Raw genomic sequence first — 6,167 nt, forward strand, 5'->3', positions numbered from 1 at the left:
CACATGGTGAATCACGAAGGTATTCACATAAATCCCTCCAAGATAGTAGCAATCACCAATTGGAAGGTCCCGCAATCAGCTACCGAAGTTAGAAGTTTTCTAGGATTAGCTGGATACTATAGGCGCTTCATCAAGGACTTTTCTAAGATAGCTGTTCCATTAACTAAGCTAACTTGCAAAACAATTAAGTTTGAATGGGGACCTAAACAAGAAGAAGCCTTTAGGATTTTAAAGCAAAGGCTAACAAACGCCCCAATTCTGGCCTTACCAGACGGAACGGAAGATTTTGAAGTCTTCTGTGACGCTTCTAAGTTAGGGTTAGGATGTGTGCTAATGAAACGCAAAAAGGTAATTGCGTATGCATCAAGGCAGTTGAAGAAGCACGAGGAAAATTATACGACTCATGACTTAGAATTAGGAGCAATAATTTTTGCCCTAAAAATTTGGAGACATTATCTGTAAGGAAGTAAGTTTACTATCTACACAGATCATAAAAGTTTAAGATACATATTTGGGCAAAAAGAATTAAACATGAGGCAAAGAAGATGGATGGAAATTCTAAGTGACTACGACTGTGATATCCTATATCACGAAGGAAAGGCAAATGTAGTAGCAGATGCCCTAAGTCGTAAGTACCATGAAAAGCAAAGACGAGTTCGTGCTCTTAGATTAAATCTCCAGTTAGATTTGATGGAACAACTGAAGAACGTTCAGGAAACAGCAATCAAGGATGATGCTGAAGGAATGAAAGGGCTGATAAAGGAATTAGAACAAGGGACTGATGGAATTTGGAGGTTTCATAAGAAAAGGATTTGGGTACCTAGGCAAGGAAATTTAAGAGATAAGATTTTAGAGGAAGCCCATAAATCTAGGTATACGATGCATCCTGGTAATAACAAGATGTACCAATATTTAAGAAATAACTTCTGGTGGATAGAAATGAAAAAGGACATAGCCAGATACGTTTCTAAGTGTCTAACTTGTTCGCAAGTTAAGGCAGAGCACCAGAAACCTTCAGGTTTACTTCAACAGTTAGAAATGCCTGTATGGAAATGGGAACTAATAACAATGGACTTTGTTACTAAGTTGCCCAAGACCAGGAAGAGTAACGATGCAATCTGGGTAATTGTGGATCGATTAACCAAATCAGCTCATTTCCTGCCAATGAAGGAAACCTTTAGCATGGGAAGATTAGCAAAGTTGTACGTAGATAAGGTAGTATCCTTACATGGAGTCCCACTTTCTATTGTGTCAGATAAGGATAGTCGTTTCACTTCGCATTTCTGGACAAGTTTTCAAGGAGCAACGGGGATGCGATTAAATTTAAGTACTGCACATCATCCTCAAACAGATGGACAAAGTGAAAGGACGATCCAAACCCTTGAAGACATGCTCAGAGCATGTGTAATCGACTTCGGTGGAAACTGGGATGACCATTTACCACTAATAGAATTCTCCTATAATAATAGTTATCACACAAGCATCAATGCTGCCCCGTTCGAAGCACTATATGGACGAAAGTGCCGAACCCCAGTTTGCTGGGCAGAAATAGGAAAAAGTCAATTATCAGGTCCCAAGATTGTACAAGAAACCACCGACAAGATAACTCAAATAAAGGAAAGACTAAAAACGGCTCGAGATCGTCAGAAGAGTTATGCAGACAATCGACGAAAGCCGTTAGAATTCCAAGTTGGGGATAAGGTACTATTGAAAGTTTCTCCTTGGAAAGGGGTGGTTCGGTTCGGTAAGAAGGGAAAACTAAGTCCAAGGTACATAGGACCATTCACAGTTACCGGTTCGGTAAGAAGGGAAAACTAAGTCCAAGGTACATAGGACCACTCACAGTTACCTAGCGAATAGGACCAGTTGCCTATCGCTTACAACTACCAGAAGAATTAGCCGGGGTACATGATGTGTTTCATGTATCCAATCTTAAGAAGTGTTTATCTGATGAATCACTGGTAGTACCTCTTCAATATATAGAGGTAAATGAAAAGTTGAAATTCATTGAGAAACCTCTTCGAAGACAAAAAGATCAAGCACCTCAAACATAAGAGATTGGTACTGGTCAAAGTCAAGTGGGATTCAAAAAGAGGACCTAACTACACATGGGAACTGGAATCGGAAATGAAACGAAAATACCCTTACTTGTTCCAGTAAATCTCGAGGACGAGATTTTAAATAAGGTGGGTAGTATGTAAGGACGTGCACGAAAATGTCCTAAAACACTCCGTAAGTGAAAACCCGGACCCCTAAAACCCTAAATTTCATAAAAAATCAAGAAAATCAAAATTCAGTAAGCTGTCATGGGCCGCGAAGGACTTAAGAAAAGTCTACGCGGGGCGCGACAGCCAGGCAAATCTCCGGATAACGATCAAGGCCACGTGTCATACACGTGGCAGACCTACGCTGTGACACGGCAGCCCTAGCCGTAGCTAGGGTGACCCTCGCGGGCCACGAAGGAGTGCCCTTCGAGTCTACGCGGGCCGCGTAGAACCTAATTTTCAGCTATAAAGTCGACGTTGGATGCATTTTGACGTGACCGTGTCGTCCCGATCAGTCAAAAACCCAATTAAACCTAGGTAGCTAGGGTAAGTCGGGTATCGTATCCACGAAGAGCATGTGGTCAGTATCGCACGACCTGTTCGATTAGTTAGACTATTTACAAATAATATACAAAGTGATTATGAAGTTTGCTAATTTTATTTATTAAATTAGTTTGAAAGGATATCGGAGTGAACCGACAAATTGATATTATCTAAAGCAATGATTTATTAACTAAACTTGTAAACTAAACTACTTAATTGAAAAACAAGAATTAAGAATACGGATCACACCCGGTTTCGGTAATTGTAAGTCCTAGGGTTCCTACATATTTTAGATCCAACTCAATTGCATATGATTAGCGGATTTAGTGTACCATGACTTAGGTGCCAATAACTATCAACGTTTCGAAAAACGGACAAGAATACACTTTGTAATCAACACAAGTAAATCCTAACCACGACAATGCATAACTACACATAACCATTTCGCAAAGTCATAACTTTTAACATCGTTCGACAATTTACGAATACGAAACAAATGTAAACTATTGTCAATGGTTTCAAAAATCAATACAAGTTGTCACAAAGTCGAATCAAAGAACAATTGCATAAACCCTAGAAATATACAACTACCTACACCGGGGTGAACCGAGGAGACTAGCCGCTCATGGTTGGATGGACGCGATCACCGGCCGACGAACACGAACACGGAGCCATGACTTTAAGCCTTGAGGAGTGGAGGTTAGGGTTGAAGGTGATGATGGAAGGTTGAAGATGGTGGTGATAGTGGAATGATTGAAGGTTAGGGATTATGGAGAATTGGTTAGGGTTTTAATGTTAGAGGTGAAAGAAAGTTGTTAGGTGTGTGTTAGAATCGATTCAAAGTAGGTTAGAGAGGTGTTAGATCGATCATGAATGGTAGGTGAAAGATGATTCAAAACTTGGTCAAGGTGTAACTCCCGAATAATAATGACTAAAATGTCTTTAGATTGTTAAAACACTCAAGAGATCAACAAACGCGTCTGGAAGAAGGATGGAACGTCGCCGACGGCCTTATGGCTCGTCGCCGACGGTGTGCCAAAATATCAAAAGGTGCCGACGGCCTAGTCTTCTGTCTACGGACATGTTGGACGACGGTGAAGTTGCTGCCCAATTTTCGAGAGTTAATAATGATGATGTTTGCTGACTTGTGTTCATGTGAATCCCAAAAGAAGTCAGCCGCCATTTTTTCTTTCATGTGCATTGATGAAAATTATGTTGTTGACTATTTTCGTGACCCTTGCTGCCAAAGTGATGATGATTGATATATTTTGTTTTCATAATAATAATCACCTCCACCTAATATGTTAGCCAATCATCATTCTTTGCCGCCCCTCATGTATGTGCACATATGACGGCCACTTTCTCCTCGGTGTTTCTTGCATATTATATAGCGATCTTTTTTACCCAACCGATTCCCGAACGAAGTGATTCACTTATTTATTATTCCCGGCTGTTCTGCTTTATCACCGCGCACTCTAACTTCATCGAATTAGGTGATTTACCTGTAAAACTCACAAACACACGTAGTGAACATATTCCAAGCATATAATCACATAAAACGGATTAAATAGCGTAAGATAAACACTTTAGCACCCATGTTTCACACTCTCCATCACCAGTCCATTGTGCTTGCAAATTTTCATCAAAACAGCTTTCTTTCTGTACGAATTTTCAATTTTAGGGTCGAGGCGCTGCTACGACAACAAGGTAATAACTTGATCACTGCTACGATACAATGTCCGATCGATTGAAACCGATCCGATGGATGTTTAAGTGCTGCCTGAATTCGGGCTATACTATGTCATTCGTCGTGAGGGTTTTGATTTCGTGAGATTATCGTAAATGTTGTATTAAGTTACTGACCTAGTTTCGTTTGCATTGTTATTTTAACTAGGTTACCAAGCTTAATCAGTAGGCAAACTCAGTCCGTCTAAACCTGCAATGTGAGTCATTCTCTTTTTACCAAATCGTTCCCAAAACCCTATTTATTTTCAAAGTTATAATCACAGGGATTAAGTCTTTGTAATCTTAAATTATTGCCGGTATGTGGGGTTTTGTATACATTACTTGATAACCGTCACCGTTGGACAATGGGTTAGCCAGTGGGTGATATGACCATAGTCACAGATACGGTTGAGTGACAAATACCGATTTGGGTAATTGGTTGATATATAAACATTGTAATCGCTCTTAATACTGTAGATTATAACAATGTGTCGTTTTGTGTAAATTGAATGACTCGCCAGTATTTCCCCGTTGATAAAATCTTTTTAAACATGTTTCAGGTGATTTACTGTGAACAAGGAAAAGTGCCATGCAGCACTACCAGCTTGGATAAAGTGGCTCAGTAAATAAATAAACATGTTTTTGTAAACAGGGGATTTCCCAGTGGAATTCCTTTATTGTAAATTACGGGGTTTGTCCCGAAACTTGAAATAAAATAATTGAGTATTTTCAGTTTTAAATGATCCTGTTAAAATTTACGCTGCCAAATTAAATACTAATACCACGGGTTTCTGTCCCGCGGCATTCGAACCAGGAAACTGGGTCGGGGGCCGTGACACCACAACAAGAAGCAGAACTTTCCTTTGAAAGTATGCTTAAAAGCCCATCTCCCAGGGCAATGTTGCTTTCCACTCCACAACCTTCTCCTCAAATTCCATCCACCATTATACCTCTGTTTGAGGTAATTGAAATTCAGACACGGATTTGTCCCTCTCACTCACCCATTATTGAGAGTACACTTCCACAAATGACTGAGTCTGAACAACTTCAATCTGCTATCCCACAAATAGCTGAGGAGGCTACACGCCCTGAGTTTCATGAAACTCTTGGTGGTAGTTCAAATGGAGCAGCCACTACAATTGTTGAATCAATTGGTTTATAGTTGGACAGTGGTTACATTCTTAGGACTCCCTTGAAGGCAACAACTGTTAAGGCTACAATTGTATCCTCTGCTGCAGTTGGAAGTCTTCAGTACCAAGACAAAGGGGCATTTGTTTATGATGATTTGGAGACTTCTCCTATTATCAAAACAACTAAAACTACCACATGTAGGGATTTAGATGATCCTGTTAAATTAGGTGATGAATTGAGATACAAAGAATTGATGGATAGAATGACTTCAATGGAATCATCAATGGTTGAGATGAAAGATATGATGAGGCAGATGATGGAGCATTCTCAAAGTCAGCCTAGCACTCAGCAATTGCCAATGAGCTGTGGAAATCTGTGCAACCTATCATCCAAGCTCAAAGGAATTTGGCTGAGATCAACCATAATACTCACATGGAACTCATGGTCATTTTCTCTACACCACCAATCACTCAACCACCTCCATCAACAATCCACCCAACAGATGCTGGTACAACAAATGTATCAGCAGATGTTAGCCAAACCACTATTGATACACCAGTTGGTTCAGTGGTTGTTAGTCAAACCTCTGGCATGGTCATTTTCTCTACACCACCAATCACTCAACCACCTCCCACAACAGAAAGTTTTCCCACACACCCACCTTCACCACCAAAACGTCCACCATCACCAAAAGTCAACTTCACACGCAAAAGAAAAACTTTT

The sequence above is a fragment of the Helianthus annuus genome, chromosome 9, assembly GCF_002127325.2.
Source record: "Helianthus annuus cultivar XRQ/B chromosome 9, HanXRQr2.0-SUNRISE, whole genome shotgun sequence".
In the NCBI taxonomy this organism is placed as follows: Eukaryota; Viridiplantae; Streptophyta; class Magnoliopsida; order Asterales; family Asteraceae; genus Helianthus; species Helianthus annuus.